At 54.0% G+C, this 27,809-nt stretch overlaps 2 protein-coding genes across 2 annotated transcripts in view; both read right to left on the bottom strand.

Moving 5' to 3' along the window:
- The window catches only part of LZTS2 (leucine zipper tumor suppressor 2), a 54,492-nt gene extending 42,811 nt beyond the window's left edge, over nt 1–11,681 (bottom strand). The window contains exons 1-2 of the mRNA XM_050958066.1: nt 11,595–11,681; nt 10,551–10,754 (exon numbers count right to left, since the gene is read on the bottom strand). The gene's annotated coding sequence lies outside the window, so the exon portion shown is untranslated. The remainder of the gene's footprint in view (nt 1–10,550; nt 10,755–11,594) is intronic.
- Nucleotides 1–27,809, bottom strand: part of TWNK (twinkle mtDNA helicase) — a 103,834-nt gene that overhangs the window by 59,005 nt on the left and 17,020 nt on the right. The gene's annotated exons all lie outside the window — the stretch shown is intronic.

Below are 27,809 nucleotides of genomic sequence, written 5' to 3'. Positions count from 1 at the left end.
CCTTCAGCAAATCGTTTTGTCTCTTTGTGTCTCAGTTTCCTCCATCTGTGAAATGGGGGTAATGGGATCTATCCTTTTCTATCCAGTACTTTGAGCTCCACGCAGGAAAAGCGTAAAGCGCTGCGATTTGTTACCCTGTAATTAACTCACACAATGCAATTAACAAACCTCTGCAATTGGCAATTTGGGACCAGTCTGCCAAAATTATCGGCCGGAGACATTTGAACAATTTTGAACAATAAATAAATTAACGAATTTCAAAGTCTCTTTACAGACAGTCCACTAACAGAGGAACCAAAGGTGAAATGAATTGAACAAATAATTTGCTTCAAATTAGCCGCACTCTCTCAAGTCTGAATTAATTAGAGGGCCAGATCCTCAGCTGGTATAAATCCGCAGCGCTGGCTTCGCACCAGCCAAGAAGGAAGACACTAGCAGGAATTCAGCTACTTAGAAAGAAACAAATACAAATTCAGGGCTTATTGAAAGTCATTTTAAAAGCCTCGATCACCTTCAGATCTCGATGCTATTTGCAGCTGCTAAAGAACACAGACAATTATAGGTAGAACTATCCCAAGAACGAGGTAGCCGCTGCAGCCAATGCAGGGCCATCAGAGCCAGGCTTTGGGGGAGCGCCCCCAGGAGGCAGATCCATAGCTCCCCCTGGAAGCAGGCCCCACCCTGGGAAAGTCGAGCTGTGGGACTACCAGCAAGAGCCTCCCAGCTGATCTGTAGGTAGAGGCTGGAAAGGAGAGACTGGAGAATGTAAATAATGGGTGGGTAAAAATAAGAAGGGGGAAGTTTGGAACCCTGTGGGGAGCGGAAGGACTTTGGAGCTGGCTCAGCAGCCAAGAACCCACCCGTTAGTCAGCAAGTTTCCCCTGCAAGGTTTTATTCTTGGAGCGGTTTAAGCGACAGAGAGAGAGACGCCGTGGGGCTGAGCTCACCGCCACAGGGGCTTGGTTGTGGGTGTGATCAGGGGGAACAGGCGCCAAGAGACTTGAATGAGCTACTGGCTCCTCCACATTTGCCTTCTCCTGCTGATGTCCCTTTAAAGTGGCTCTGGACGATGTTTGATCCCCCTGGCTGATGGAGCAGCATTTAGCACCTGGTGCTTGGCACACCGGGCATGGCCAACACCGCTGAGCGGGTGCCCAAGTGGCCAGCAGGTGGGCCAGAGATATGGTAGATTGAGGCATAACCTTGTGAAATGGATTGGGGCTAATTGGGTCCTGCTGGTTTGAATGAGTTAGGGGTTTGTTCCAGGAGTGGGTGGGTGAGATTTTGTGGCCTGCATTGTGCAGGAGGTCAGACTAGATGATTATAATGGTCCCTTCTGACCTTAAAGTCTATGAGTCTATGAGACAGCAGTGGGAGAAACCCGGCTTTGCAGCCCTGGCTGCAACGCATCCATTAAAGAGCAAACCAACTGGAAAACTCAGCCTGGGTTCTAGCCCAGCCCTGGAAAGTGCCAGGTGATGCCACTCCACACCCCTTTGGCACAGACCTTCCCCCTCCACATGCCCAGGTAACTGGGGCTGTTTCTCTGTTCCCACCTCAGGGGCCCAAGGAAGGAGTTAAGTTAACCCCCAGCGTGCTGAAGGAAACAAGCCGCGCTTAACAAAGTTCCTTGGTGGTTTGGCGTTCCTTCAGGGATGCCCACCTGGGCGTGGCAAGTAACTCATTACCCCCTAGTTGTGCCAATCTGTCCCACAATAGGGGTGGCCTTGGGGCATTGGGTGGGCAAGGCTAACCACTTTCTTTCACTAATATCTAATAGCATCCCCTGGCACTACCAGCTTCCCCCGCCCAAGGCAATCAAAGGGCCTGAGTAGGGCCCATTGCTCCAGCTTCTAGAGTTGGGCAGCCCCACGGTCCTTGCTTTCCTGATAGACTCTGGCCTGGCAGTGGAGAAACCTGCCTGGAACTCAGAGGGAGAAGCATGGGTTGCAAGAGGGAGGCGTTTGGAGGCAGAACCGGGCAGTCAGTCTGCGTGCACATGGCTAGAATGCCAGCTGCAGCAGATCTCTGTGATTAGCGGCCTGTGGTACATGAAAGAGGGAGAATGAGCACCCCCTGCTGCTGCCATGTAAACTGCTGCAGCTGGGATTGCTGTTGCCACATAAATTGCTACTGCTTCAATCAGGAGGGTCTCAGGTGCCATGCTGCTCATTGGATGGAATCCTACTGCAGGTACCAATGGTGCATCAACTGGGTCAGCAACAGGAAACAACAAATCCACAACAGCCCTTCAGTCTTCGAGGTGTTTGGAGAGCCCTGGGTACCACTAGAGAAGCAAGAACGTCTGTCTGTCCGGGTCCTTACATGGCCTCCATTGCTGTCAAGTCTGGGAGTCCATAGCTTCCCCTCACAACATCCCTGGAAGGCTGGGAGGAATCATTGCCCCTGCTTTATAGATGGGGAAACTGAGGCACAGACAGTTGAAGTTGGTCACCCAAGGTGTCTGCAGCAGAGCCAGGCATTGAATCTGGTCTCCCAAGTCTCAGTCCCTTGCCCACTGCCATCTTGAAATTCCCCCATGAGTCACTCAATCAGGCAGAAGAAATCACACCATGTGACTGAAATGACCAAACACCCAGTGCAAACATCCGCGAATGGCTGTTGGAAGCCACAGGCCGCAGCAGCCCAGAGGCTGCGCAATCGTTTCACATAACAAGCCAGCTAGCAAGAGTTAAAGCTGGAGGAGCCTGGGGCTTGGGGCAGCTCAGGGGCAGGGGCTGTCTCTTTGTGCTGTGTTTGTACAGCACCTTGCACAGTGGAGTCCTGGCCCAGGACAAGGGCACCAACCACAACACACCCAGTAAATAACAACAATACAAACAGCGAGGCCTGGTATCCTGCCAGCCCCCTGCCCTCACCCTGCTCTCTGTGCCCGGGGGCGAGTCTCAGTCAGGAATTAACCCCTGCCTGTCTGGGTGCTTCTGGAAGGAACACAAGCAGGACAGCAGCACAGCAAAGTGCAATTGTGTTTTGTGACCCCCCACACTGCAGCCCCTGGACCCTCACAGCAACTTGCCACCCTCCAGCCCAGGAGGGGATCAGTAAAACCAGCTCCCAAACGAGGTCGTGTCAATAACACCCGCCTCCTGCCAGGGCTTAATTTGCAATGAAAGACGTGCCGGGGCTCAAGCAATTTTCTTTACATTCATATCTGACACAGGAAGCCCAGAGGTGCCGGGCTCTGAACCGCCAGACCCAGCAGTGTCGGGCTCTGAACCACCAGGCCCAGCGGTGTCGGGCTCTGAACCACCAGGCCCAGAGGCACCGGGGCTCTGAACCGCCAGGCCCAGAGGCGCCGGGGCTCTGAACCGCCAGGCCCAGAGGTGCCTCGGGCTCTGAACCGCCAGGCCCAGAGGTGCCTCGGGCTCTGAACCGCCAGGCCCAGAGGTGCCGGGGCTCTGAACCGCCAGGCCCGGAGGTGCCCGGGGCTCTGAACCGCCAGGCCCGGAGGTGCCGGGGCCATGAACCGCCAGGCCCAGAGGTGGCCGGGGCTCTGAATGGCCAGGCCCAGAGGTGCCTCGGGCTCTGAACCGCCAGGCCCGGAGGTGCCGGGGCCATGAACCGCCAGGCCCAGTGGTGTTGGGCTTTGAACCACCAGGCCTGGAGGCGCTGGGGCCATGAACCGCCAGGCCCGGAGGTGCCAGGGCTCTGAACCGCCAGGCCCGGAGGCACCGGGGCCATGAACCACCAGGCCCGGAGGTGCCAAGGCTCTGACCTGGCACAAATGAAGCCCTGCCTCCTGCCCATGAAGGTACCTCTGGTCCTGCAAGTGGCTTGAGGTAGGAGAATGACAGTGGAAACGTCCAGCCATGACAAGCCATGGGGGGGCCCGTGTTCCCCAGAGCCACGGATTCACCCCAGTGCTCCCAGCCCAGGAGGCAGCCAAGTAACCCAGAAAGCAGGGATCAGGCCCCAACCCGGCTGCCTGCAGGCTGGGAGCATCCCCTCCCCACCAGCCCCCCATCCATCAGCTGATGGCAAAACAAGCAGGGCCATGAAATACCTTTATTTCCCCAGGCTCCGCTGCTGATCCGGCAGGGCCCCCCGTTCCTCTTCCTCTCCCTCCCCAGAGCGCCTGAGCCAGTCTCTGTCGTCCTCCTCTGCCTTATCTGAGGACTTCTCAGGGCAAGGCCAGGCCGGCGCTACGCTCTGCTCCCCTCGGCTGGGCGGCGCCAACACCGAATGCACCCGGGAAGCAGCAATTAGCTCTGCTCACCCTGTTATTGGCCCGTCTCCCTAATTAGGGTTCACCTCAAACTATGAAGCCGCCAGAGGTTAATAAGATCCCCACGTGCCAGGGTGAAGCCACAGCCGCTCCCAGCACAGGACTGTTATTAAGGAGATGCCCAGCCCTCCAGGGTGGTTAGAAAGACACCACGGTCTCCATCGCACTCTTGGTTGCAGACCTGGGGCAGCAACAGGTTTATGTAGCTTTAAATCTTCTTCTTTTCCTGCTTCCACCACACCCTTGGAGTGTTATTTAACATTTGTATTACAGTCGGGCTCCATCGCGCTAGGGGCTGGACAGGCAGAGTAAGGCACAATCCCTACTGGGCTGGTAGTTTAAGCAGACAGTTCAGCTTGTCATCCCCAAACTACAGATGGGGAAACTGAGGCACTTAGCGTAAATGACTTGCCCAAGATCACGAATGGTGTCTGTGTCAGAGGCAGAAACTGGAGCCAGATATCCTGGGTCCCAGCTCAGTGCCTTGTCCCCAAGGCCAGCCTTCCTCGCTCCACCTTCAGTCTGCTCATTGATTAGCCTTGCCCACCATAGGGCTCCACAAACATAACAAACCCAATTATCCAGGCAGCCATGTCCCACAGCACAGAGTGGCATTAAAGAAGCTGGAGATGGCCAGTGGAAAACTCCATCTTGGGGGGCAGGGGAACTCCCCACCACTGGGAAGCTGGCACCTCCTGCACCTGCCATCTACCCTTCACATCCAGAGCGGGAGAGGGCAGAGCAGGAGAGGGGCAGAGCTCCGCTATACCCTATCTGCCACTGGTGTAAATTAGAGCTGCTCCTTTTTGCAGCTGGTGCCTCGGCCTCGTGCCGGCCCTGGGAGCGGGGTGCAATCCCCCAAGGCCACACCTGGGCTGTCTCAGTCCGGGTCTGTGTCTCTTTCCCCGGAAAGCGCTAACTTTTCTCCGCCAGGTGGGGGTGGGGGAACAGAGTGCTCCACTCCTCCTCGCTCTGTGGGCCCTGGCACCGCGCCGGCGCCCAGCTGCTCTGGGCAGGAGATGCCACCGACATGGGTGATCCTGATCTGGGCCTGGACTCCGGGCAGCAGGGTCACGGGGAGGCAGAGCTCAGACAGCCGGGCCCCAGCCAGAGGAAGTCCAGCTGGTGACACTGCAACAAAACAACTGTTTTGGGAAGCAGGCTCAGTGAGGGGTGTCGGGCGGGCTGCTGACCCGCTGGGTGGTGAGAAGATGCGGGCGTCCAGGCTGGCATAGGGGACTGTTTCCTGGGGGCAGGAGGGTTGGTGAGTGCCTGTGGGCTCCTCGAGGGACGAGATCTCGGCTGGCGTCACACACAAGGGCTTGAGGATGACCCACCCGACACGCCACTGCAGGGCATTGCAGGGTGCCTGGGGCAATGCCCGCATAGGGAACCAGGGCCCACTGCTCTGCTGGGGCTGCTCGTCCCTCACTGAGGCCTCAGGGCTCCAGCCAGCCCAGGGGAGAGACACAAGGAACCCAGTGGGGTCTGCTCAGCCTAGCACCCAGCTCCAGGCTCAGCCCGGCCTGCTCCCCCAAGGGCCTGCTCAGCACAGCTCCCACCATGGGCATGGGGCACACGAGGCAGGAGAGGAGACCCCACGGGGAGGCAGCTGCTCCCCCACCCAATCCTGTGTGCCCAGCATAGTCTAAGCACCCCCCCACACACACCGCCTGAGCTGAGAGCCCAGGTACGCACAGAGCAACACACTTGTCTGACACCTCCAGGCCTGACCACACAGGCTGTGTGCCTAGGGTTGCCAGGTATCCAGTTTTCCACTGGAACGTCAGGTCGAAAAGGGACCCTGGCAGCTCCGGACAGCACTGCTGACTGGTCTGTTAAAGGTCTGGTTGGTGGTGCAGTGTGGCTAAGGCAGGCTCCCTACGGCTCCTGGAAGCACCGGCATGTCCCCTCTCCAGCTCCTATGTGTAGGGGCAGCCAGGTGGCTCCCCACACTGCCCCCGCCCCAAGCGCCGGCTCTGCCACTCCCATTGGCTGGGAATCGTGGGGGCGGTGCCTGCGGACAGGGCAGCATGCGGACCCACCTGGCCATGCCTCTGCATAGGAGGCGGAGGAAGGACATGAGCAATTTCCAGGAGCTGCTTAAGGTAAGTGCCGCCCGGATCCTGCAGCCCTGAACCCCTCCCGTGCTCCAGCCCCCTGCCCCAGCCCTGATCCCCCTCCGGCCCTCCAAACCCCTCAGTCCCAGATCACAGCACCCTCCTGCACCCAAAATCCCTCATCTCCAGCCCCACACCAGAGCCCATACCCCCAGCCAAAACCCTCACCCCCTCCACCCCAACCCCCTGCCCCAGCCCAGAGCCCCCTCCCATACCCTGAACCCCTTATTTCTGCCCCCCCAGAACCCACATCCATTCCCAAAGCCCATACTCCCTCCCACACGCCAACCCCCTGTCTCAGCCTGGAGGCCCCTCCCATACTCCAAACCCCTCAGCTCCACCTCCCCAGCCTGTCCCCCCCCTTGCACCCTAAACTCCTCATCCCTGGCCCCACCCCACAGCCCACACCCCCAGCTGGAGCCCCCTCACCCCCTCCTGCACCACAGCTCCCTGAGCCAGCCTGGTGAAAATTAACAAGTGAGGGTGGGGAGAGCGAGTGATAGGGGGGCAGGGCTGGAGTAAGCCAGGGATTGGGCCTCAGAGGAAGGGGACCAGGGGCAGGGCAAGGGTGTTGGGTTTTGTGAAAGCTGAAAGTTGGCAACCCTACACACAGCCCGGTCTGTGCCCAGACATCTCTGGGAAAAGCCAGGGCCTAGGTGATGTGGCATCAATGCACCACGCGCCTGGCGAAGGGCACAGCCGAGAATCTGAACAACGCTCATGTGTGGCATAGCAGTGGCAGGCACCTCAGGGAAACCTGAGAGAGTGGGGTGGGTAGATAGCTAGATAGGGAGGGGGGGATGGGGATAGATCGATGATGGTTGGATGGACCTGGGGATGGATAGATAGAGGGTGGGTAGATGGGGATGGATAGATGATGGGTGGTTGGGGATGAGGAAGGGGGTATAGGGATGGATAGACGATGGTGGGTGGATGGACAGATAGATGCTGGGTGGGGATGGGGATGGACAGACAGATGATTGGTGGGTGGGTGGATGGGGATGGATAGATGCTGGGCGGGTGGGGATGGGGAAGGGGGTTTGGGGACGGATAGATAGATTCAGAGGGAGATGGGGGGTTGGGGATGGATAGATAGATTCAGAGGGAGATGGGGGGATGGGGATGGATAGATAGATGATTGGTGCGTGGGTGAGTATGGGGGATGGAAAGATAGATCCTGGGTGGGTGGGGATGGGGGGTTGGGGATGGATAGATAGATTCGGGGGGGATGGGTGGATGGGGATGGATAGATAGATGATTGGTGGGTGGGTGAGTATGGGGGATGGAAAGATAGATCCTGGGTGGGTGGGGATGGGGGGTTGGGGATGGATAGATAGATTCGGGGGAGATGGGTGGATGGGGATGGATAGACAGATGATTGGTGGGTGGGAGAGTATGGGGGATGGATAGATAGATGCTGGGTGGGTGGGGATGGACAGACAAATGATTGGTGGGTGGGTGGGTATGGGGGAAGGATAGGTGCTGGGTGGGTGGGGATGGATACATAGCTACTTTCATTCTGAAAGAATCCAAGTGTCTTTATGAACTTCCTATACAAAGGAATCTCTTGATCCATCAATGAAATGCAACTTCCTCTGGGGTGTGACACATCAGCTGCCTGGCAACACCCCCTAAGAGCTCATCCCACAGCTGAGATGAGTAACGCATCCTGTTGAGTCAGGAGGCCTATTCAGGTTGTAGCCCCTTGGAATGTGACCAGGCCACTGGGTTTCACATTTGATCACGCGATCCTGAGTGACTCAGCCCAGTGGGGCTGGCCCCAGCCTGTTAGACCAGCCAGCCCGTCCGCAGGGGCCTGAGCAGGGCTCTCCCATAGAGCTGTGGCCAGCCCCAGGCACCAGGCCGGTTTTCATCATCCCATGTAACGGGGTGCCCGGCACTGGAAGATGATGCCACAGACCCCCAGTGCCAGGAGCGAACGGGTCTGAGGGTTTTGCTGAATCTAACAGGTCACTTTGGTGTCACAGGCCCCAAGGCCAAACCTCCCCATTGCCCCATGCCTGGCGATAAAGGGATCCCCAGGTCACAGCCTCCAAGGGCCAGGAGGCCATCCTGTGCCTCACGGCGTGACTGCAAAGCACTGGCTGGGTCATGTCCTGCTCTGCGGCAGGGTGACCCAGGGCAAGTCTTCGTGCCTCGGTTTCCCCATCTGTATGTGGGCTAATGAGCCTGACCTCCTTCACACAGCGTGTGGAGCACTACAAGCGAGAAGAGCTAGAATCGCCCCCAGGGCCAAACAGCCCCTCGGTTGGGGAGTTGCAGGCAAAGCCCTGCAGTTTGCTCCGTGCCTGTGCAACAGGGGCAGTAACCCCCAGCACCCCAGGAAGGGTGGGATCCAGCCCAGAAGCCTGACGCTCAGACCAGGCTCCTGCTCTGTGCCCATCACCCCAGCCCCTAGGCTCACGGGCCTTTGCTGCCGAGCCCTCGTTAGGGCAGTTGCAGGCTGGCAGGGGAGGGCGCTGACCCGCTAACCCAGCAGGGCAGCGGGGCTCACGCAGCAGACGCCCAGTCGGACACACCAGGCGGTCAGACGAGGGGGGCCAGGCTGTGGGAGCAGGGCGGGGCTGAGGGCCATAGGGCGCAGGCGTTCCGGTGCTGTGCACTGGGGGGGACACTCCGGCTGGCACCGAGACACACTGGGCAGATGCACCAGGCTGCTCACCAGGGATCCGGTGGTGGAAGCCGGAGCCTGACAGCAGGACACCTGGAGAAGGCAGTTGCTTAGCTGGAGGAGGGAGTGCGACCTAATGGGTGGAAGCATGGGACAGCAAGCCAGGACGCCTGGGTTCTCTTCAACCCCTCTAACCTCCAAAGGACTGGAGTCTGACCCATGGGACAGCTGGTAACCCCCTGCAGCCAAGGGGCCTGGCCGCAGGAATTGGAATGGACACAGACCCCACTTCACTAAAGGGAGGGGCATTGACTGGGGCAGGTTTTTCCTCACCCCCATCCACCGCCGTCTCTTCTGCCTGGCTGCTGTTTTGGGGGCACACGCAGAGGTGGGAGCCCCCTAGCAAAGGCCTCGAGGAACTGCCTGGCTCCGCAGTTCGAATCCAGCATGTCACATGCCCATGAGCCTTACTTCAGAGCCCGCCTTGGGGGTGACGGCGTCATACCCCGAATTGCGACACCGCGGTCATCGCAGGCAGCAACAGCCAGCCTCGAAGGTGGGGCTGGGGGAGACAGACACCCAGTAGTCTGGCCTCCCATCCAACCTTTCGCCGAGCCCTCAGCCTGCTGCCCTGTGAGATCGCAGCCCTGACGCCACAGGCAACGGGCCCAGAATGCCAGGGCACCACGCACCAAACCAGCAGTGAGCGGGCACCAGGCCTGACCATCCCTGAGCGCTGTGGTGTCCGACTCCTGCTACAGACCTGGTGCCTTGGGCTGCTCAGCCCTGAAACGAGCCCTTAGAAAAAACAGGCTCCCCCACCATTTCCAGCCCTCCGTGGAGGCCAGACCAGGGTGGTGGGGAACCGGCTCGGGTCAGCACGCACGTGACGGCACTTGTCTGCCCCTCGGGGAGAGAAATGAAATCCCCAGGGAGCAACATCTCAGTCTGTGCCCCTATGAAACTTGGGGTACACTCACTGCTCCGGCCAGGGTCCGAGGACAGGAACACGGAGCCGGCCGGGGAACGGCTACACCAGGACTTCCTGTCAGAAGCATCTTGCAAGAGAGAATTGGGAGGGGAGGGATGTGGGGGGAGGGTTCTCAATGGGGAGTTCAGGATGGAGCTGAATGGACTGTCACATCCACTACAGGGAATTCTAGGCTGCTGGATCAGACCACAACCGGGCCTGTCTGGCTTAGGGTTTTATACAGCTGCCCATCACCGTAGCATCTGGGCACCATCTCCAGCAGCAGGGAAGAAACCTTGCCCTGGCAGCTCACGCAGGCCTCGTGCCAGCCTGAGCGGGGGTGGCCAGAGGGAGACAGGGATGCACGACCTGAAATCACCAGCTCTAGCAAGAGGGACCCCTTGCCCCCACCCCTGAGTCTATGGCAGTAGGGTGAAGTGGGACAGGCCCTGGGGGTCACTAAACTTCAGTGGGAGGTGGCAGAAGCTGGACCCCAAACTGCCCAGAGGGTCCTCGGAGTGGGTGCGGCTGGATTTAGGGGCAGGGCCTAGTGGAATAAAGGGGGCACCCGAAGTAACTCACCTGCTTGAGAAGGGCCCAGACAGATGGGACAGGCTCGGGGAGCTGGGGAAGGGGCAGGTTCAGGGGCCTGCAGCTCCTGAATTCAAGCAGCATCCATGGCCCCCCAGCGCCAGGCGGTCCTCTGACCCACGCCGCTCCGTCCTGCTGGCTGGGGTGCAGGTAGGGGCTCGCTTCGGAGAGCCGAGCCAGGTTCAGTGCAATCTCCTGCTGGAAATAATTAAAGCTGGATTAGAGCGCCGGCCGGCTCCAGCCTGTCTGATAGGCCTAAAACCCAGCTGAGGGGAGAGAGCGCCAGGGCAGAGCACAAGCCAGAGAGAACCTCTCTGCACGGCCCTGGGCAGCGTTACAGGAGGAGAGAGTCTGTGTGGTGTTGGGTGCATCTGTGTGCCAGCCTCTGCCACACACACACACACACACACACAAATACACACACGTGCACATGTGCGAGATCTGCCTGGCGCTCTCTGGGAGACACTGGTCTCAGGGATGGAGGCACAGTGCCCATCACTCTGTTGCCCACGATGCCACAGCGGGGGGTGGTGCTGCAGGGCCGCGCTGCTCTCATTTGCCCACTGCTATGCGCGCTGGGGTTGGGGCTGTGGGAGGGCAGGGGGCTGTTACTCACCAAGAACAAGAAGAGATGGGGGGGAAGCATTGCGGGGCCACGCTGCAGTTGGGAGAGAACAAGGGCAAGCTCCCCCCGCTCACCCTGCAACGCTCCCCTTCCTGCTCCCCACTCCATCTCCCCCCAGCTGCCTTCCTGCACTCTCGGCCGGTGCCTGGAGCAGTGGCACTGGCTCTTGCAGGTCTCGGGACGTTCCCACTTCTCGCTAAGCCCCAGCTCCTGGAGTCAGGGGAGCCCGGGAGACGCTCGGCTCTCATTTAAAACAACATGAGTTTCTAGCCCTCTGCCCTGCACTCTCTTCAGGGCAGGGACCGCGGTGCCCCGTAGGAACTGGGGCAGGACAACAGTCACCATTCGCCCCTCGTTACCCACGGCCCCACGCGGCAGAGCTTTACACAGCGCCTGGTGCATGCATGTACCTAGCTAGGGGAGACATCAGCAAGCACCATCGGACCTTGGACATTCACCCACAGCATCTTCCCAGCATGAAACCCAGGGCAGCTCCCAGCCAGCACTCAGAGACTACAGGTCCCAGGATGCACTGCTCTGATTAGCAGAGCACATTGCATGCTGGGATCTGTAGTCTATAAGGTGAAACTCTCCCTTGGCTCACAAGGTTGCATTTCAGTTGCCCCTGGTGCTGCAAAGCAACTGAGACTGTGGGGGCTGGTAAATATTTTACCATATCCTAAGATAGGGATGGCTGGAAAATAAATAAAAACGTCCTAGGCAAGGAAATTCCTCTGGAGTTTGCAGCTAGACAGACTCTCCCACGCAGACAGGATTAGGACTCAGGACCATCTGCGTTGGCAGGGGAGCTCTGCTGATGGGGCGTTGAGGGCTCCTGGACTCTGACAAACAGCTCTGGAGCTTTGCAGCCCTGAAAATTCTCATCTCCTTTTTGGTTTTGGAAGATCCCACCATGTGACACAGCCGACCAAACTGGTGATTGGGGGTGTGTGAGGGGACGATGAACCCTAAAACTGATGACTGACCAACGAGGATGTTAAAAAAAAATCTGGAAAGTTTGTGGGGAAATCAAAGCATTTACTTGAGGGGAAAAATGTCAAAAAAGGCCAATATTTTTATATCCCAGCCACGTCCCTGCCCTGCAGCCTATCCACCAGCACAGGGACTGACCGCAGGGAGATGGGCTGGAGGATCTCACACAAACTCCTCCCTCCCATAAGGCAGATCAGACTCCTCATTATACCGATGGGGAAACTGAGGCATGACACAGGCGCACGAGCCCTCCAGCGTGTCCGTCTCACTCTCCAGCTGCTCTGGCCTTTCCCCGAGTGGCAGTTTGACTGCTTTGGCACGGTTCCTCCCCAGAACACCAGCCTTTTTCTCCTGGAGCTGGCGCCGAGCCCAGCATGTTCGGGCAGCTTCTAGGAGTGGGGAGGTTGGTGTGTCAGAAATTAGGCCTATGGACAAAATAAGGAAGGGAGGGGCTAGTCTCCCCCCCCCCCCCGATCCCTTGTGGGGGCCTTAGGAGGGGAGACTTTGGTGGGGAAAGGAATGACGCTGGCTGGCTGGAAGACAAGAGAAGGAGGATCCAGCTCCAGCTCCATCCCGAACAGCACCTGGAACGGGAGACTTGTCACCCCACTGCCTCCTTTTCCTTCTCCCCTTTGCTGTCTCTCTCGCACTGCGAGCCTGCGACCAGAGAAAGGCAGCTAGAAGCTACGTCCTCCAGGGCCCGACGCCGGTGCACGTTTGCCCGGTCACAGGGTGACTGATCCGACTGGGGGGGCCGGGGCCGTGTTTTTCCAGCAGGGAGGTTGGAAGTGAGTAAACCAGAGAAAGAAGCTGCGTTTTCTGCCTTGGCTCATCTGTCTTTTAGGAAACGGGCTGGAACAGATGACAGCTCCCCCCAGCTCAGCTCCCATCTCCCCACCACCGGACAGGGATTACCATCGCTGGACTGTCGAGTTCCTTCTAAAAACTCTCCCCAGCTTAAGGGAAAGGGGCCACTGGAGGCTGTTCCCGTGAAATCTTATTGAGCTCTTCACATCTCTCCCGGGCTGGGTGTGAGGATTCACACCTTTGGCAAAGTCACACACCAACTGTTGCAAATACAGAAGGGTCCTGGGTGGTGTGGGGTTGGGGGGCGCTGCCCTGGTGCACATGGGGGTCCCAACTGAACAGCACTTTTACTAAGACTGGGCCTGATCTGGGGACAAGCACCCAGCAATGCTCAGAGAGAGAACTGGGCATTCTTAATATCCGATTCATAGAGTGGGCTACAGCTGGAAGGATTTTCAAGGGAGCGTCTGCAGGGGCACTAAGCAGGTTTCTGGCTGCCCACTTCTGACCCTTGGTTAACACTGTTTAATGCTGGACGGTGCCTGCGTTATGTTACCCCTTTGACTCATTGGGCCTCTTTATCCCATGGAAATTCAGGCCCCAGGAGCCAGAAAGGGCAGCGAGAAAGGGGCCTTCGCTCCAGTCTGCAGCGCTCACACCCATCAAAGAGCCAGCTGTGTGGACAAAAACAATAAGGAGTCCTTAGAGCCCAGACACATTTATTTGGGCATAAGTTTCCATGGGCTAAAGCCCACTTCATCGGATGCCTGGAGTGGAAAATACAGTAAGCAATGTGTATATATATATATATATACACACACCGAACGTGAAAAGATGGGAGTCGCCTTACCGAGTGGGGGGTCAGTGCTAATGAGGCCAATTCAATTAAGGTGGAAGTGCCCTATTCTCAACAGTGAATATCAAGAAAGGGGAAATAACTTTTGTAGTGCTGATGAGGCCAATGCAATCAAGGTGGACGTTGCCCATTTCCAACAGTTGACAAGAAGGTGTGAGTATCAGCAGAGGAAAAGTTACTTTTTGTAGTGACCCAGCCACTCCCAGTCTTTATTCCGGCCTAATTTGATGGTGTCAAGTTTGCAAATTAATTCCAGTTCTGCAGTTTCTAGTTGGAGTCTGTTTCTGAAGTTCTTTTGTTGACGAATTGCCACTTTTAGGTCTGTTACTGAGTGACCAGAGAGGTTGAAATGTTCTCCTACTGGTTTTTGAATGTTATAATTCCTGATGTCTGATTTGTGTCCATTTATTCTTTTGTGCAGAGACTGTCCAGTCTGGCCAGTGTACATGGCAAAGGGGCATTGCTGGTACATGATGGCATCTATCACATTAGTAGATGTGCAGGTGAACAAGCCCCTGATGGTGTGGCTGATGTGGTCCCTTGAATAGATATGCAGACAGAGCTGGCAATGCGGTTTGTTGCAGGGTTTGGTTCCTGGGTTAGTGTTTCTGTGGTGTGGTGTGTAGTTGCTGGTGAGTATTTGCTTCAGGTTGGGGGGCAGTCTGTAAGCAAGGACTGGTCTGTCTCCCAAAGTCTGTGACAGTGAGTGATTGTCCTTCAGGATAGGTTGTAGATCCTTGATGATGCGCCGGAGAGGTTTTAGTTGGGGGCTGAAAGTGACGGCTAGTGGCGTTCTGTTACTTTCTTTGTGGGCCTGTCCTGTAGTTGGTGACTTCTGCAGGGGACAGACCCATGATGAGGTGCCCATGGGGGTGCTGCCAGCTTTCTGTGAGAAAGTGCCACCTCCCTGGCAGCACCCTGCCCCATCCTCTGACCTTTGGGGAGCTCATCAAGCTAAGAACCAGGGTCTCCCTCCCAAGTGAGGAGAGAGACAGACAGACAGCTGCGGGGAGGGGGAGAAGCAGTGACCTCTGCAGCGATCCAGTGGCAGCCTGCAGTGGGGCATGTGCAGTGCCAGGCCCTAGCCAGGAAAGTCAAGCAGGAGCAGGCTGGGCAAAGGGAGAAGTCCATCCCCATGCAGGCAGTCTGCAGCACCAAGACACCAGCCAGCCCCGCCTCCCCCCCTTTTGCTCCAATTCCTCATTCTCCAGCCGCCTGGGAACTGAGCAAGGGATTCCAAGAGAGGTGCTGGGGCTCACATGGCAGGACAGCTGGGTTCTCTGTCTGGTCAAGCCTTGTCACTGTGCCATGCCTCAGTTTCCCATGTGCAGAACAGGGCTCACACACTTGGAGCCAACGTTTGTATGGAGCGGGGATCTCTGTCTCTCCCACCGAGCACAGTACTGTGGGGCCCGGAACTGCCAAGCTCAGCTCCCATAAGGCCCTGGAAACCCCCTCCTTTTTGTCTTCAGCTGGCTCAGAATATAGCCTCTCCACCCCAAAGAGATGCCTGAAAGAAACTGGAAGAAAGGACAGTAACTACAGTGGGGTGAGTGATTGCTGGACCTAGACTAGGGAGGAGTCTAGTCTGTAAAAGAAACTCATTGGAACATCTCTGAGGGTGAGATTTACCTGCATTTAGTTTCTTACAGTATTAGACTTAGACTTGCGTGTTTTATTTTATTCTACTTGGTAATTCACTTTGTTCCATCTGTCGTTATTTGGAACCACTTAAAACCTACTTTTTATATTTAATAAAACCACTTTTTATTTATTAATTAACCCAGCGTAAGTATTAATACCTGGGGGAACAAACAGCTGTGCATCTCTCTCTATCACTGTTATAGAGGGCGAACAATTTATGAGTTTACCCGGTGTAAGCTTTATACAGAGTAAAACACATTTATTTGGGGTTTGGATCCCATTAGAAGTTGGGTATCTGAGTGCTGGAGGCACTTCTTAAGCTGTTTTCAGTTATGCCTGCAGTTTTTGGGGGACATGGTTCAGTCCTGGATCTGTGTTTGTAGCAGGCTGGCATGTCTGGCACAACCAGGCAGGGTACTGAAGTCCCAAGCCACCAGGGCAAACGGGCTCAGGGATAGTCCCAGCACATCAGGTGGCAGTTCCCAAGGGGGTTTCTGTGACCCAACCTGTCACAAGGACCTAGGACCATCTGGGCTCCGAACCTCTTCCCCAGACAAGATGTTGCCAGGCAGATGGCCTGGCTTGATCACAAGCACAGCCTTCACCAAGGCCACTCAAGCGTGGCGGGTGGGAAGCAGTCAGTGCGTTCGTGCTGGGTGGAGCCAGTGCTGCAGGGACATCAGAAGAGCCCTGAGGCATCTTGCCCCTCTTGGTGCATCAACACACAGCTGGCCTTTAGCAGGGCATTCTGGGATAGCTGCCCACCTCTCCCATGAAATCCTTAGCATTGCATCCACCACAATATCTCCACTGCCAAGAGGACAGCTAGACAGTCTCTGAAATCCAGCCAGTCGATAGTGACCACGCCAGCAGACCAAGGCAGGGGAATGCAACATAGTCCTCAACCCTGATAACTACGTTAATGAACCAACCGAGCACTCTCTGACACCAGCTACTGTACAGAGCGCAAAGATAACCCTGCACCGCAGGTCACCCCGGAATTCAAGGACATCGTCAAACCCTTCCCCAGCAACTCCAAGAGACACTCTGCAATCTCATCCCCTCCTCAAACCCACCCCAGGGACCTTCTATGTGCTTTCCAAGCACACGAACAAGGGAACCAGCAGGCCCATCGTATCTGGCCACAGCACTCTGACATGATGGGGTATTGGGACTCTCAGAAACCAGCCTCAAACCACTCATCGCATAAAGGGCCAGCTTCCTCCAGGACAGCTGACTTCCATCAGAAACTCTGCACCATTAACAACCGCCTTCAGGAACCCATCCTTGCCACCATGGGTGTCACCTCTCTATACACCAACATCCCTCACCATGACAGCATCGCTGCCTGCCTCTAATATTTATAAGACACTGGACAACCCTCAGATCTCCACCCCAGACTCATCCATTTCATTGTCATCCATAGCAGTTTTACATTTGACAACAACCAACCCTTTGTCAAACCATGGGAACGGCCAGGGGTACTCGGACGGTTCCCCAGTATGCCAACCTCTTCATGGGCCACCTTGAGTCAGAATTTCTGCACCACGAAACCAAGGAGACATCTGAGAAACATCAATGATATTTTCATCCTCTGGACAGACAACCTAAACTCCATGACAGATTTCCACCACAACTTCAACCACCATCACCGATTCATTAAATTCTGTCTGAAACACTCCCACACCAGCACCAATTTCCTGAACACCACAATCTGCTTCAAGCTGTCATGGGATCAGAGGGAAGGTTCTCTCATGGATTGGTAACTGGTTAAAAGATAGGAAACAAAGGACAGGAATAAATGGTCAGCTTTCACAATGAAGAGAGGTAAACAGTGGTGTCCTCCAGGGGTCTGTTCTGGGACCAGCCCTATTCAACATATTCATAAATGATCTGGAAAAAGGGGTAAACAGCGAGGTGGAAAAATCTGCAGATGATACCAGTATGACTGTTCTTTTGTTCTTAACAATGGAACCGTACAGTCAACTAAATACAAGAATCCCACAGATTCCCACATCTACCTTCACCGATCTAGTAACCACCCCAAATACATCAAGAAATCGGTATCTACGGCCAAGCACTCAGACACAACAGAAAATGCTCTGAGGAGAAAGTTGAGGATACACACTATAACACATTTAAAACTGCCTTCATCAAACAAAGACACTCTACCGGAAAAGCAGATAGTATCATGGAATGGATGACTCAAATACCCTGAGAAAATCTGCTTCAGTACAGAAATACCGCCCCCCACCATCACACCACTAGTTAATGCACCTTTTGGTTAAGAACATAAGAACGGCCAGACTGAGTCAGACAAAAGGTCCATCTAGCCCAGTATCCCATCCTCCAACAGCGGCCAGTGCCAGGTGCCCCAGAGGGAGTGAACAGAACAGGAAATCATCCAGTGACCCATCCCGTCGCCCATTCCCTGCCCACTCTGGCTAACAGCCATTGATTAACCTATCCTCCATGAACTGATCTAATTATTTTTTGAACCCTGTGTCATAAACAGATAGCTAAGGGTTAATGTCTCTTTCACCTGAAGCACCTGACCAGAGGACCAATCAGGAAACCGGATTTTTTCAACTTTGGGTGGAGGGAAGTTTGTGTCTGAGTCTTTGTTTTCTGTCTGCCTGCTTTCTCTGAGCTTTGGAGAAGTAGTTTCTGCTTTCTAGTCTTCTGTTTCTAAGTGTAAGGACAAAGAGATCAGATAGTAAGTTATATGGTTTCTTTTCTTTGGTATTTGCATGAATATAAGTGCTGGAGTGCTTTGATTTGTATTCTTTTTGAATAAGGCTGTTTATTCAATATTCTTTTAAGCAATTGACCCTGTATTTTGTCACCTTAATACAGAGAGACCATTTGTATGTATTTTTTCTTTCTTTTTTATATAAAGCTTTCTTTTTGAGACCTGTTGGAGATTTCTTTTCTGGGAAATTTCAGGGAAATTGAGTCTGTACTCACCAGGGAATTGGTGGGAGGAAGAAATCAGGGGGAGATCTGTGTGTGTTGCATTCCCTCTGGGTGAAGAGGAAAGTGCTTTTGTTTCCAGGACTGGGAACGGAGAGGGGGAGTCACTCTGTTTGGATTCACAGAGCTTGTGTCTGTGTATCTGTCCAGGAGCACCTGGAGGGGGGAAGGGAAAAAGGATTATTTCCCTTTGTTGTGAGACTCAAGGGATTTGGGTCTTGGGGTCCCCAGGGAAGGTTTTTCAGGGGGACCAGAGTGCCCCAAAACACTCTAATTTTTTGGGTGGTGGCAGCAAGTACCAGGTCCAAGCTGGTAACTAAGCTTGGAGGTTTTCATGCTAACCCCCATATTTTGGACGCTAAGGTCCAAATCTGGGACTAAGGTTATGATATGAGTAGTAGCGGTGGGATGATAGACAGAATCCAGAAGCCAGTAGGAATATTATATTTTTCTTTTCTCTGCTAAGGGCTTTTTAGCAGAGAGAAACAGTTGGTTTTAAAAGGGAACCAAAGAGAATTTTTTTTTTCTGCTCTCTCTGGCAGTTTGTGGCTTGCATCTTAAGCAAGAAACCATTAAGGTGCTATTAAGAGTCTTTTGTCACACAATAGCACTCCCATTGAGAGTCATTACCAGCACTATATACATGCAAATAAAGTGGTTTTTCAGGTTTACTTAACATTGAAGATTAGCTAAAGGCACTGTTGCTAGGCAGACTTCAGGAGGCAACAGAGAGCCTGCAGTTCTAAAGATAAACACCGGAGGGCACCCCAACACAAGAAAACAGGAACCATGACTTCTAAGGCAAAAACTGAGGCCGAAGAACAAATCAAAGAAGCTGAACACAGGCGAGAGATGGAAAAACACAAACAGGAACTAGAAATAAAACAAAAAGAGATGGAGCTGAAAGAAAAGGAAGAAAGCATCAAACTGGCAGCCTACCAAAGAGAACAGGCAGCCAAAGAGGCAGACCACCGCCGAGAAATGGAAAAACAACAAAAAGAAAATGAAGAGAAGGAAAAACAGAGAAAACATGAACTGGACTTGGCAAAAGCTGGGCTGCATGTGCCAGCCAACCCTAACAACCCGGCGCCAATTATTGCTCCACAGCACAGGAAATTTCCCACCTACAAGGCAGGTGATGACACCGAGGCCTTCTTGGAAAATTTTGAAAGAGCCTGTCTTGGGTACAGCATCCCCGAAGACCAGTACATGGTAGAATTAAGGTCACAGCTCAGTGGACCTTTAGCAGAGGTGGCAGCTGAAATGCCTAAGGAGCAAATGAATGACTATAAACTTTTTCAAACCAAGGCCAGATACAGAATGGGGATAACCCCAGATCATGCCCGTCGGCGCTTCAGAACCCAAAAGTGGAAACCAGATGTGTCATTTCCCAAACACGCCTACTACGTTGCAAAAAACTATGAGGCCTGGATAACAGGACACAACGTTCAAACCTTGGAAGAACTGCACCTCCTCATACAAATGGAGCAGTTCTTGGATGGTGTTCCTGAAGACATCACACGGTACATACAAGATGGAAAACCCAAAGATCTCGCTGAGGCGGGGGAGATTGGAGCCAAATGGATGGAAGTGGCAGAAAGCAAGAAAGCTACTGTCAAGGGGAACGAATACCCCAGGGGGCACACCGACCATAAACCCTACAACCGCGGACAGCCAAAGACCCCACATACAACCCAAGTAAAGCCACAGATGCCCTATTCGTCCACCTCACCAGTCTCCAGTAACTCACCTCGGCCCAGTGACCCATCAGATGGAAGATGCTTTAAGTGTAATGAACTGGGACATATCAAGGCCAACTGTCCCAAGAACACCATGCGAGTGCAATTCATTACACCACCATCACACCAAAGATCCCCAGGCCCGGATGCCTCTCAAATACCCTTGGAGCGAAGGGAAAATTTGAGAGTGGGCGGAAAGAAGGTTACTGCGTGGAGAGACACGGGGGCACAAGTGTCAGCTATCCACCAATCCTTCGTTGACCCCAAATTCATCAACCCAAAGGCCAAAGTTACAATTTACCCCTTCATGTCACAAGCTGTAGACTTGCCTACAGCTCAACTGCCTGTCCAGTACAAAGGCTGGTCAGGAATGTGGACTTTTGCAGTCTATGACAATTATCCTATCCCCATGCTACTGGGAGAAGACTTGGCCAACCAGGTGAGGCGGGCCAAGAGAGTGGGAATGGTTACACGTAGCCAAACCAGGCAAGCTTCCAGACCCATTCCTGTTCCTGAGCCGTCCACAGAGGCCCCGTCTGTGTTACCAGAGACCAAGACAGAGGTAGTGGATCCAGATTCCATGTCAACCACTGAAACAGCCACAGCACCTCCAGTCCCAGGCCCGGAACTGGAACAGCAACCAGCACCAGCGATTGCAACCCCATCTTCAAACTCAACGCCAGTGGGCGCCAGCGAGCCACAACTGGCAGAAGCAACAGACAGCCATACCCAAAAGGCTCAGCCAGAGCCTGAAATACCCTCAGGTGCACCAGCGGAGAGCGGTTCACCAGCAACAGAAACAACCCCATCACCTACATCGCTTCCAGAGGGACCAAGCCCAAGTCCACAGTCTGAGGAAGAACTGGTGACCCCAGCCTCAAGGGAACAGTTCCAGACTGAGCAGGAAGCAGATGACAGCCTTCAGAAAGCGTGGGCGGCGGCACGGAGCAACCCACCGCCTCTCAGCTCTTCTAATCAATCCCGGTTTGTTATAGACCAAGGACTTTTATACAAGGAGATTCTTTCTGGTGGACACTGGGAAGAATGGCAGCCGCAAAAACAGTTGGTGGTTCCAACTAAGTACCGGGGGAAGCTCTTAAGCTTAGCCCATGATCATCCCAGTGGCCATGCTGGGGTGAACAGAACCAAGGACCGGTTGGGGAAGTCCTTCCACTGGGAGGGGATGGGCAAGGATGTTGCCAAGTATGTCCGGTCTTGTGAGGTGTGCCAAAGAGTGGGAAAGCCTCAAGACCAGGTCAAGGCCCCTCTCCAGCCACTCCCCATAGTTGAGGTCCCATTTCAGCGAGTAGCTGTGGATATTCTGGGGCCTTTCCCAAAAAAGACACCCAGAGGAAAGCAGTACGTACTGACTTTAGTGGACTTTGCTACCCGATGGCCAGAAGCAGTCGCTCTAGGCAACACCAGGGCTAACACTGTGTGCCTGGCCCTAACAGACATCTTTGCCAGGGTAGGTTGGCCCTCCGACATCCTTACAGATTCAGGGTCTAATTTCCTGGCAGGGACCATGGAAAAACTGTGGGAAACTCATGGGGTGAATCACTTGGTTGCCACCCCGTACCACCATCAAACCAATGGCCTGGTGGAAAGGTTCAATGGAACTTTGGGGGCCATGATACGAAAATTCATCAACGAATTCTCCAATAATTGGGACCTAGTGTTGCAGCAGTTGCTGTTTGCCTACAGGGCTGTACCACATCCCAGTTTAGGGTTTTCACCGTTTGAACTTGTGTATGGTCACGAGGTTAAGGGGCCATTACAGTTGGTGAAGCAGCAATGGGAGGGGTTTACACCTTCTCCAGGAACTAACATTCTGGACTTTGTAAGCAACCTACAAAGCACCCTCCGACACTCTTTAGCCCTTGCTAGAGAGAACCTAAAGGATGCTCAAGAAGAGCAAAAGGCCTGGTATGACAGACATGCCAGAGAACGTTCCTTCAAGGTAGGAGACCAGGTTATGGTCTTGAAGGCGCAACAGGCCCATAAGATGGAAGCATCATGGGAAGGGCCATTCACGGTCCAAGAGCGCCTGGGAACTGTAAACTACCTCATAGCATTTCCCAATTCCTCACTAAAGCCTAAAGTGTACCATGTTAATTCTCTCAAGCCTTTCTATTCCAGAGACTTACAGGTTTGTCAGTTTACAGTCCAGGGAGATGATGCTGAGTGGCCTGACGTTGTCTACTACGACGGAAAAAAAGACAGTAGCGTGGAAGAGGTGAACATCTCAACCACCCTGGAACGTCTGCAGCGGCGACAAATCAAGGATCTGTGCACTAGCTTCGCCCCATTGTTCTCAGCCACCCCAGGATGGACTGAACGGGCATACCACTCCATTGATACAGGTAATGCTCACCCAATCAGAACCCCACCCTACCGGGTGTCTCCTCATGCCGAAGCTGCTATGGAACGGGAGATCCAGAACATGCTACAGATGGGTATAATCCGCCCATCTACCAGTGCATGGGCATCTCCAGTGGTTCTGGTACCCAAACCAGATGGGGAAATACGCTTTTGCGTGGACTACCGTAAGCTAAATGCGGTAACTCGTCCGGACAACTATCCAATGCCACGCACCGATGAGCTATTGGAGAAGTTGGGACGTGCCCAGTTCATCTCTACAATAGACTTAACCAAGGGGTACTGGCAAGTACCGCTAGATGAACCTGCCAAGGAGAGGTCAGCATTCGTCACCCATGCGGGGGTGTATGAATTCAATGTCCTTCCTTTCGGCCTTCGAAATGCACCCGCCACCTTCCAGAGGCTGGTAGATGGTCTACTAGCTGGACTGGGAGAATTTGCAGTTGCCTACCTCGATGATGTGGCCATTTTTTCAGACTCCTGACCCGAACACCTACTACACCTGGAAAAGGTCTTTGAGCGCATCAGGCAGGCCGGACTAACTGTTAAGGCCAAAAAGTGTCAAATAGGCCAAAACAGAGTGACTTACCTGGGGCACCAGGTGGGTCGAGGAACCATAAACCCCCTACAGGCCAAGGTGGATGCTATCCAAAAGTGGCCTGTCCCACGGTCAAAGAAACAGGTCCAATCCTTCTTAGGCTTGGCCGGATACTACAGGCAATTTGTACCACACTACAGCCAAATCGCTGCCCCACTGACCGACCTGACCAAAAAGACCCAGCCAAATGCAGTTAAGTGGACTGATGAGTGTCAAAAGGCCTTTACCCAACTTAAGGCGATGCTCATGTCTGACCCTGTGCTCAGGGCCCCGGATTTTGACAAACCATTCCTAGCAACCACGGATGCATCTGAGCGTGGTATAGGAGCAGTGCTCATGCAGGAAGCAACAGATCACAACTTCCATCCTGTCGTGTTTCTCAGCAAGAAACTGTCTGAGAGGGAAAGTCACTGGTCAGTCAGTGAAAAGGAATGCTATGCCATTGTGTACGCCCTGGAAAAGCTACGCCCATATGTTTGGGGACGGCGGTTCCAACTACAAACTGACCATGCTGCAGTAAAGTGGCTTCATACTGCCAAGGGGAACAACAAGAAACTTCTTCGTTGGAGTTTAGCTCTCCAAGATTTTGATTTTGAAGTTCAACACATCACAGGAGCTTCTAACAAAGTTGCTGATGCACTCTCCCGTGAGAGTTTCCCAGAATTCAGTAGTTAAAAAGTGTTCTTAAAATGTAGAAGTCTGTTAGTTATATACTTAGTAGTATATGTAAAGGTGCATGTGTTGTAGTAATCTGTTTATTTTAAAGTTCTAGAAGGAAATCGCCGCCAGTGAGCTTCCCCACTGTCTGCAATTTGGGGGGCGTGTCATAAACAGATAGCTAAGGGTTAATGTCTCTTTCACCTGAAGCACCTGACCAGAGGACCAATCAGGAAACCGGATTTTTTCAACTTTGGGTGGAGGGAAGTTTGTGTCTGAGTCTTTGTTTTCTGTCTGCCTGCTTTCTCTGAGCTTTGGAGAAGTAGTTTCTGCTTTCTAGTCTTCTGTTTCTAAGTGTAAGGACAAAGAGATCAGATAGTAAGTTATATGGTTTCTTTTCTTTGGTATTTGCATGAATATAAGTGCTGGAGTGCTTTGATTTGTATTCTTTTTGAATAAGGCTGTTTATTCAATATTCTTTTAAGCAATTGACCCTGTATTTTGTCACCTTAATTCAGAGAGACCATTTGTATGTATTTTTTCTTTCTTTTTTATATAAAGCTTTCTTTTTGAGACCTGTTGGAGTTTTCTTTTCTGGGAAATTTCAGGGAAATTGAGTCTGTACTCACCAGGGAATTGGTGGGAGGAAGAAATCAGGGGGAGATCTGTGTGTGTTGCATTCCCTCTGGGTGAAGAGGAAAGTGCTTTTGTTTCCAGGACTGGGAACGGAGAGGGGGAGTCACTCTGTTTGGATTCACAGAGCTTGTGTCTGTGTATCTGTCCAGGAGCACCTGGAGGGGGGAAGGGAAAAAGGATTATTTCCCTTTGTTGTGAGACTCAAGGGATTTGGGTCTTGGGGTCCCCAGGGAAGGTTTTTCAGGGGGACCAGAGTGCCCCAAAACACTCTAATTTTTTGGGTGGTGGCAGCAAGTACCAGGTCCAAGCTGGTAACTAAGCTTGGAGGTTTTCATGCTAACCCCCATATTTTGGACGCTAAGGTCCAAATCTGGGACTAAGGTTATGATACCCTGTTATAGTCTTGGCCTCTGGTTTGAGAAAGAAGCTCCCCAGATAAATGATGCCCCTGAACCAGTGTGTAGGATGTAAATGTAGAATGTACACCTTAGATCAGAGGGGGGCAAACTACGGCTCGGGGGCCACATCTGGTCCATGGGACCCTCCTGCCCAAGCTCCTGGCCTGGGAGGCTTGCCCCTAGCCCCTCCCCTGCTGTTTCCCCACCCCGCAGCCTCAGCTTGCTTTGCCATAGGCGCAATGCTCTGGGTGGCGGGGCTGTGAGCTCCTGGGACAGCACAGCTGGGGAGCTTAGCCTGACCTGGTGCTTTGTGCTGCACGGTGGCATGGCCATAGCGCCGCCAGCCCCGGTACTCCAGGCAGTGTGGTAAGGGGGCACGGAGCGGGGGGAGGCGTTGGATAGAGGGCAAGGGACTTTGGGGGTGCATGGATAGGGGTCGAGACAGTCGTAAGGTGGGGAACAGGGGGGTTGAATGAGGGCAGGGGTTCCAGGGGGACAGTCAGGAAGGAGGGGGGGTTGGATGGGATGGCAGGGGGCAGTCAGGGAAGGGGGGCCCGGGAGCAGTCAGGGTACAGGGAAAAGGGGTGGTTGGATGGGGCAGGGGTCCCGGGGGGGGCAGTGAGGAATGAGAGGAGGGGTTGGATGGGACAGCGAGGGGCAGTCAGGGTGGGAGTCCCAGGGGTGGTCAGGGGACAAAGAGTAGGAAGGTGGATGGGGCAGAGGTCCCAGGTGGGCCATCAGTGGGGAAAAAGCAGGGAGGCGGGGTCAGGTGGGGTGGGGGCCGGGCCACATCTGGTTGTTTGGGGAGGCACAGCCTCCCCTAATTAGTCCTCCATACAATTTCCGAAACTCAATATGGCCCTCAGCCCAAAAAGTTTGCCCGCCCCTGCTTTAAATGAAGAGGAATCCCATAACTCCACTCCTTTGGGGGCAGAGCTCTCAAACTAGAGGGAAGAACATGCCATCGGACAGCGGAATCCATCTCTTCCCCCTCCCTAGGGCAAAGGCCTGCGTGGGGCTGCAGGACGCATGGGGCCTGTGACTGGGGCTGGAGGTGCCCCACAGCGCTTACACCTCAGCCTGTTGAGAGCCTCTGCGTTCCAGGAGCTCCTGCAGCCAGGCCGAGGCCAGGCGGGAGCCCCATATGGGCTCTTCAGGGCAATGTTTAGGAAATACCGTGGCAACCCTCCTGTCCCACAACTGTCCAGGCACCTGGCCTCCTCCTGCCTGGGCCTGCTCCTGGCGCCAACCCCAGACCTGGGCACAGGCGTATCCCTGTACCTGTCTGCACGAAGCTCTCTGATTCAGCATCTACCCCAGCATGTGCACCAAGACAGCCCAGGTGCCCTGGGGAGAGGTCTCTCCTCCTCCCTCTGGAGCCCTACCAGTGATTTTGGGCTGTACACCTCTCCAATTCCCACGTGGACGGTGTTATGGCACGCGATGCACACCCCTCACCCTCCTAAGTAACGGAGATTGGAGCGTTTGTCATCCAGGAGGGTTCCTTTCGCTGACGGCAGGCGGCTGGATTGCCTGTGCCCACAGACTGCACCGACAGGAGCAGTCGACTAACACTGTACTCAGCAGATGTCGATCACTTGACACCCTTCCAGCAGGGGTATTCCGGGGATGCGTTTGGATTTCTCTCCCTCTCCAGCACCTTCACTCTTGCTGTGTATTCGCTGTTCCATGGACGTGGAGTCATGCACTACCCACCCAGAGTATGGGGCTCTCTCAGTCTGGCCCTGCATGAATTTTAAAGGGTCATTCAAAGGTAAAGCAAACCCATGTTCTGAAAGGGCTGGCTCAGCCAGCAGCCATAGCCTGAGGAATGGAGATTTCTGAGCTCAGCGTAAAATCAAGACGCTTAGTGCTACGCAGAGGAACTGCCCGTGAGCCTGGGAATTTGAGGAAAGTTCCATCAAGTTTTCCTTTTGAAAAGAAGGAGAAGATTCAAGTCTAACGCAGACTGACACCTTGTGGACAAACCCAGGACAATGCAGCACTGAAAAGCGATCTTTGTTTTTAATCAAATGACAAGCTGTAGACAAAATATCTGATCAACATGATCTTTTTCACACTCTCGTGTGTACAAAATTATTGCAGAGAGCCAATCACTGTGGAGGTTTTCCCCTCCCAGTGCAATGGGACCCCAAATCACAGTATTCAGCATTCGACACTGAAAACTATTCCCCCCCCCGGAGTCTGCCTTCCAAAGCAGACGTGGGATTGCAGACGGCCATACAGGGAGAACTCTGCAAACCATTTCATAATCACCGTCACATTAGAAACCAGCCAGCACAGCCAGGCTTAGCCAGAGGGATTTATAAAACCCTAATTTGCATGATGGATTCCCTTTGCCTTCTGAGCTCCAGTCAGCTGAGATTCAGGGTCCGGTTCCCATGCACCAGCACAAGGATTCCAAATCCTGGGGAAGGAGGAATAAATCCAGACTGCCCTCTGAAAAGTCTTTTGGGACCATGGTTTATAAAACCCTCTCAGAAATCCCCCCATCGCATTCACTGGGGGGGCTCCATTTCCTTCACACTGCCCCACTCTGGGACCCATCTCAGACACAAGCGGCATTATTTGACCTTCAAAGAAACCTAGCGCTGCTGGGGCAGCGAGGGCTGGAATCCCAGAGCCCAGCTGAGCGGAGCAGAGGTCACCACAGCGTGGCCTGCTGCAAGGCAAGGACAGAGCTGAACAGCTGGGAGTTTATTGCTGGTGCATTCACACAGGCCTGTTCTCCCCCCGATTGTGGGGCAATTCAAAGCTGAGAGAATCCTGTAACAAGGTGTCCCAGCCCCGTGAGCTCAGACGCTGTTGATAGCAACGAAGAGCTCTCGACACATTGCTGGCTTGGGCCTCCTGCTATTTTAAAATAATTGTGTATGCAAAGCAGGTGCAGCCCGCAGCTCCAGCGGTGACAACTGTATGATGCT

This window comes from Gopherus flavomarginatus, chromosome 6 (genome assembly GCF_025201925.1).
Source record: "Gopherus flavomarginatus isolate rGopFla2 chromosome 6, rGopFla2.mat.asm, whole genome shotgun sequence".
In the NCBI taxonomy this organism is placed as follows: Eukaryota; Metazoa; Chordata; order Testudines; family Testudinidae; genus Gopherus; species Gopherus flavomarginatus.
Note: the sequence above shows the minus strand (reverse complement) of the source record. Positions and strands in the feature narration are given on the sequence as shown.